The following is a 7,013-nucleotide window of genomic DNA, read 5'->3' as shown; positions in this document are numbered from 1 at the left end:
CCACATCTCAATCACGTCGTTACGGCATACAAACATACATCACATACTACTTCACAAAACATCATTAAATCGACAACATACAATTCAAGGAAATGTTTCAAAATATATCCAAAGGTTTTCAAGTCATTTTCATTAGAAAGACATAAATTAGAGCTTCACGGAGGTTCAAACGACACTTAAAAAGGAGTTACGGATCAAAAGATACATCATTTCAAAGTTCCAACATGTTTTACACAGCAGGGTTCGCTCAGCGGACTCAAGCGCGCTTCTCCCAACTAAATCCAGAAACTTTCAGTCTTCGCGTCTCCGCTTAGCGGGCTCGCGCATTTTCAAATTTTCTCCCACCATCCGCTTAGCGAGCTAGGAGCCGCTTAGCGGACGCGCGATTATGCAGAAAAATCACAGACGTGACAGACCTATGTAACCACACTTCCACCACTCTAAACCATCATTAATCAGCAATTAAAGACACATATCAATACCAGCTAACATCATTCATCAACACTCATCATTCAAAACATGATTTCAACCACAAATTCATGAAAATCCAACATAAACCCTAAGATTCTACAACACATATTCATGGATAGCAACATACAATCAAAACCCTACCCTAAACATCATCATACAACCCTTTATCATGAAAGAATCCCACCCTTACCTTGGGTTTTGGATTGAAGTCAACTCTATCTTAAAACCTAGCTTTCTCCTATTCTCTTCTCTCTTCTCTTCTTTCTTCTCTTCTTTACCCAATTTCACCAAATGAGCTTCTAACTCTCTATTCTCTAAAACCCTTGTTTTATTAAACCCTTACTATCTCTCAAATTGCTAATGGACTCTAATTAGCACCTCTCAACTACTAATTCTATCATAGGCCCAAGAACCACTAACCTTACTAACTTATGTTATTTACTAATAATTCCCAATAAATAACACAAAATTAATTAAACACAGAATTAACACATAATCAAATAAATAATTCACATAACATATAATCAAATAAAATACGTAAATAAAACGATCGTTACATGTGTCGCCGTGAAAAAAGAAAAGAAGAAATTTCTTTTTTCATGTGGGTTAACTCGACAACCTAAAATAATGAACTCATAAGAATTTTAATGTTGACAAGGTTATTTCTTGATAATGACTATCATAGAAATAGTTAGAACAATCTTTAAGATTAAAAAAAATATTCAAATTCCCTAATTTCTTATTAGTTGTCATTGTGTAAAAAATCTTCTTACCTCATTTCATGTCCTAATTTAAGCCTTAAATTGTTTAATAGGTGTTGATGACCTATAATCTTCACAATAAGTCAAATTCCATATACTAAGTTTCTTTATGTATAATATATATTTTCTAATCAAACTCTTTTTATTAATATATTATATATCTTAACTCATGAACACTATAAATGAATGTTGATTGTATTCATATTACACTAAGTTTTGATAGAGCATGAAAACCAACTCTTTTATCTTTGTATTCTTTATTAGTGTATTTATTATTATCTCTCTTATGGCACTTGAGCAACCTAAAGATGAGAAACAATGTATATATATAATTTGAACATACAATTTCATTCTTTTTGTTATATTTAATAAAAAATTGTTTGTTGGTTTGTAGTTGATGCAACAACTGAATTTAAAACAAAAGTTGGGATGGATATATGGAATCCTAGAAAAGGTTGGGGAAGACCTGGAACTAAAAGACCTGGAAAGAAATCAAGGGAATCGAGCTCTAAAGAAAATAGTGGTGAAGGAGGTGAACAAAATGGAGGTGAAAAAGACAAAGGAATGGAACCTGGTGAAAGATAAAAATGATATAACTTTCATCGACACTCTTCATTAAATTATATCCTTTATATCATTTTGTTGAACTTCTTGCTTTAATTTCAATTACTAATGTCATGTTATATAACTCAATTATGACAAAATTATTAGAAATGTTAATGAGAATCTTCGAACTACTATTTGAAAGAGAAATGAAGATATATTCAAAATACAATACAAGAATTTCAATAACTTATTACATAACAAATCAAAAAATGAAACAAAAGCTAACATTATTGATAGAAAAAAATAAACATAAACAAAAAAACTATGATTACAACAAAAATAATGGAGAAAATTATAAAGAGAAAATAAAGACTAAAACAACATATGCAAAGTTGATATTTCCGTAACTCTTCCGATATGATACTCGAGTTTAAAGTTGATGGCGGTTGACGCTTCACGCGTGGTTTGATGGCGGCGTCAAATAGAATTTTGTGAGTATATATAAATATATAAAGATAAATTATTAATCAAATTTTAAAAATATCTTTTAATCTCAACCATTTAATATAAATTCAATAGTCTATTATAAATATAAATATATAAAAACTAAAGTACTTGATAATTACATTATAAGCCCTCTGATTATAAGACTAAATCTAATCTAATTACATGGATAAAACTATCTAATTGCACAATACTTGATTTATATTAGTTTGACATTTAATACGGCTGTTGTGGCATAACCAGAATTATCATTGTATTTTATTTTTTTTAATTCTATTATTAAGTTAACTAATCATTCCCTGTATTTATAAAATACATGAATTAGATGTAATAGAGAAAGATACGTTGAAACATTTTGTTTGGAATTTGAAATGCAATCAATTGAAAAGTTGCACGGGTACAATGGAATATTATTAAAAGCCTGCTTTGAATGAACCAAAAGAACAACTTTCCATATTGTGTCATCAAGTGCTGCCTTTTCATTTTCTATTTTCAGTCTTAAACATTTAAAGTCAAAGATACCAAAAGAAAATGCCACAACTTCTCTTCTTCCATTTCAATCTTCAAGTTGGAAACCATCTCATGTAAGTTTTGAATTTGTCATTTTTTAATATTTGTTTTGGATTTGTTTAGGCCTAACTTGCTGATTATGTAAAACCTGTTTTGTTGATGATTGATGCCTTGTATTTTGTTTTCAGGGTAAAATATATTGTTTGACACTGTTGTACGATCCTTCGTTCCCTCTATGATTCCAGAACATAAATCCATCGGTTTTTGTCGCCGGTAAGAGCTGTAACATTGTCTTATTAACACTATTGATGTTGATTTTTCATTGCTTATGTTGATTTTCTTTGTTAATATCTCGGATTTTATAATTTGTGCTCAGCAATACGAATTTTCTGTCTTTGTAAGATTTGACTCAATAGTTATCTTAGAAACGTTCAGTATCAATTTCTTTTTAGTTTTTATTAGCTTAATGCATATGGTATGTGTTTTATTTTGGAATTTTTTGTGCAATATTCTTACAACTATTCTATTTGTACTTTGGAATTTTAGGTACCAGTGTATCATAGACTGTGTAATGGAAGAACTTAAGAAGTTGGCCCAAAAATATCGTTAGCTCTGAGGTAGTTCTTATGTTACATGTTTTGCTCATTGTTGATTTGGGATGTTAATGAGTATTGTTTTTGGGTTTGTTTATTTGAATTATATAATTGTTTGTTCAATTTTAACCTTGCATATGAAATATGGGAAATTGTTATTCCACCTCACTATATTGCCCAGAAGTTTTAAAGCATTTCAGATACCAAACACCCACTTGAATAACCCAAAATCAAGGGTCTAACCAAAAAAAAAATACACATAACAATTTAAAATGCTAGCCCTCATAAGTTTTTCACACAAAATAAGAATAGTTGAAACACGATGAAGAACAATAGCAATTTTATATAATCATCTTTATTCACATTTCAGTGTTAAGCACGGTCATAAATGCATAGTTGACTATAATGGACTTGATAATGTTGCCTATAGTATTTATCTTTGAGGTAGAATTGATATAAACAATTGTTACAATGTAACATTTAATGAGTTTCTGTGAGAATGACAACTTCTCTTTAAACCATTGTTAACATTTCATGAGTTTTACTTTATAACTAATGATTATTTTATTTGTAGTAATTTGCGTGAATACTGTCTTGGCCTGTGGAGAAGTTGGATAAGTTTAGAGCAGCTGATTTGTATTAATCATTTAATCTAACTTCCACCATTGATTTGTAGCTTGGATATTGCAAAAGTAATTGACGGAGGGAGCAGGAAGAATGTAGGCGATTTATTAAAGTTTTAAATCCAACAACCAATATGTACGTATATGAAAGATGATGCTTTGTTTATTCCTATATGGTTCTCTAAAGAGTTTGCAATGCTTAGTATGTAGTACGTATTATGTGTCCAACAAGTATATTTTGACCTTGTATGTGGTGAACATTTATTTACTTATCTTGAAAACTTTCAGTATCAATTTTACTGTCTGTACCAATTGTTATGATGTTCATATTCTCTTGGTACTGCTGCTGCAGAAAACAGTTTCAACAAGTGCAAATTGGTCTAAATAATTTTGTTCACAGATTCAGTAAAATCAGATGTTTTGATAATTAATTTAAGAATTTCTATTTCAATTGATACCTACAGCAGATGCTTTGATTCCACTTTGGGATCAATATTACTGATTGTACTTTTATATACTTTGCTGGATTATTTATTATTAACTAATTGAGAATATATAATTCAATTGATTCCAATTTTTCTAATAATTATTGGTTGTGTTTTGTAGTTAGTTTTATAATATGTTGTTGGTGTTCTACAGGACAGTTAGATTGGATAAATATTTCCTTTAAGCTAGGAGTTGGTTGTGGATTGCTATATGTCATTGCATCAACTATGAGTAAAGCAAGATGCTTCGGCTGCAGAAAGAAATGGGAATAATCCTTCAAAAAATGAAAGGAAAACTTCAAAGTAAATAACTTCAAAGTAAAGATTGGGCAGAGATGAAAGGCAATAAGGGTTGTGATGGTTTTCTAGACATAATCGACATTAGACATAATCAAATACACTTAGCATTGGAAATGATTTCATGTCATATTTAGATGAAAAGTTTATTTGCAGTTTTATCACATAATTGCTTATTGTGAAAAACACCTATACCTATAAGTTATAATGTTAATTGTTTGAATGCAATCATTATTTATAATTGTTGACTATTAATGTGAATTTTTTGTTTCTCTATGCATTCATGAGTGAATTGATTCTCTATTAATGTGAATTGTTTGATTCTCCATGTATTCATTGTTTGATTAAATTCTTCTCAATTTTGAAGGTATTATAGTATTTATGTTAGAGCAACATCAATAAATATCTCTATTAGCTTTTAATTAATTATATTTGATTTAAATTATTATTTTTTGATAATCTTTAATTGTAAAATTAAATATATTTTTAATAATATAACTTATGATTTGTTTAAATAAAGACGAAAAGTATCTCACAATTATTCTAATTATTTTTTTAATTACAAGGACAGATTTGTATAAACGTACTTAATTAAATCAATATTTTTATTTTTTATCTATTATTTATCATTTCCCTTTACTTTATACATTAAATTTGATTCATGCAAAAATGAATAGTTACTTCGAACTTTCAATAAAAAAATTCACCGCTTCAAATTTCCTATATTTGTTTAACCAACACAACCTTCCACCTTTTTAGTCACATTTTTTTAAAATTTCCATGTAAGACAAAAATTTAAAACTATATATTATCAATCAATAATTGCGATTTGGTTATAAGTCAATTTTTATTGTCAATCAACACTTTTGAAAATTATTAAATTCATTAATTACGGTCAATTTCTTAATATTATGGTTATTATTTATTATTAATTCAAATTAAAAATATATAATAAATGTATTAAATAATGTGTATAATAGTATCAAGGATTTTATTAGATAATTATTATAATTTTAGAATTTTTTAACATTTATTATGATTTTTAAGTTTTTTAATTATTACGATTTTATTATTTAAATTTTTTAAAAAAGTCATAAATTTTATTTTAATATTAAAATTAGGTTAATAAAATAATTATTTCAATATCTTTTTTATTTTATTTTTGTGATAACTACTATAAATTTTAAACGTAAAACTATTTAATGATTTTAACATAAAAAAAAGAAAATAATACAATTTACTTTTTCTGGACAGTTATTTTAAAAGGAAAATTATTTATTTTGAAATTTTTTGAATTATATTTCAAATTTTGGATTCATTACCAAGTAAACTCATGTCATTGATCTGAACCTTTTTTTTAAGATGCATCTTTACATCATACTATAATTTTGTTAATGAAAAATGAAATTGTATTTCACTCTTTATAATAAAATATAAAATAAAAGTTTATAATATAATAAAAATAAAAATTTTATGTTTATCTTTTTCTATATAATATTTATTTTAATTATTTAAAATATTTATTTTTATATAATAGATTTGACTAGATCTTCAAATGAAACAAATATTAAATATAAACAGTGTCAAATAAAATTATATATATATAAAATTATATATATATAAAATTATATATATATATATATATATATATATATATATATATATATATATAATTCAATGCAATTTTTTAAATCTATTTGAAGTTTTAAAATTTGATATGTGTATTTCTACTTAAAGATGCCTTTTTGGGAAATATATATTTTATTAATTTTATTTATAAACGGGAATAAGTTACAAATATTTTTATAAACAAGAACGATTATTTTTAATAAATGGAAATAAGTTAGATTACAAAAAATTTATCAACGAAAAAAATTGTATTGTTGATACAGTTATATTTATAAACGAGAATAAGTTAGAAATATTTTTGATGAACGAAAAAATTAATTTTATAAACGGGAATAAGAGTAGTTGCAATCTCAAACTTTATGTACATTAATCAAATTTTATTTGTTGTTTTTGCAATCTCAAAACTGGATCTTTCAAAGGCCTATGATAAGTTAGAATGAGAGTTCATTTGGCAAGTAATTAGTGAGATTGACTTACCCCCGGTTATGTTGAATATCATAATGCAATCTGTCACGAGCGTAGAAACGAATGTGAATTGGCATGGTGCTAGGGGAACTTTCTTCCGCCCTCAGCGAGGTATTCGGCAGGGAGACC

The 7,013-nt window shown here is 26.8% G+C and overlaps 1 long non-coding RNA gene across 2 annotated transcripts; it reads left to right on the top strand.

The window, feature by feature from the left end:
* The first annotated feature begins 1,399 nt into the window (after positions 1 to 1,399).
* Positions 1,400 to 5,045, top strand: LOC131599044 (uncharacterized). 2 transcript variants are annotated; one of them, XR_009282511.1, is made up of 7 exons: positions 1,400 to 1,552; positions 1,627 to 2,269; positions 2,608 to 2,866; positions 2,981 to 3,065; positions 3,339 to 3,409; positions 4,062 to 4,144; positions 4,648 to 5,045. It is a non-coding gene; the product is annotated as an uncharacterized LOC131599044 (long non-coding RNA). The 2 variants fall into 2 exon arrangements; XR_009282510.1 differs by having other exon boundaries at positions 1,627 to 2,866.
* The last annotated feature ends 1,968 nt before the right edge of the window (positions 5,046 to 7,013 follow it).

The sequence above is a fragment of the Vicia villosa genome, linkage group LG4 (genome assembly GCF_029867415.1).
Source record: "Vicia villosa cultivar HV-30 ecotype Madison, WI linkage group LG4, Vvil1.0, whole genome shotgun sequence".
Taxonomy (NCBI): domain Eukaryota; kingdom Viridiplantae; phylum Streptophyta; class Magnoliopsida; order Fabales; family Fabaceae; genus Vicia; species Vicia villosa.
The sequence above is the reverse complement of the archived record's forward strand: the minus strand, read 5'-3'. Positions and strand labels throughout refer to the sequence as shown.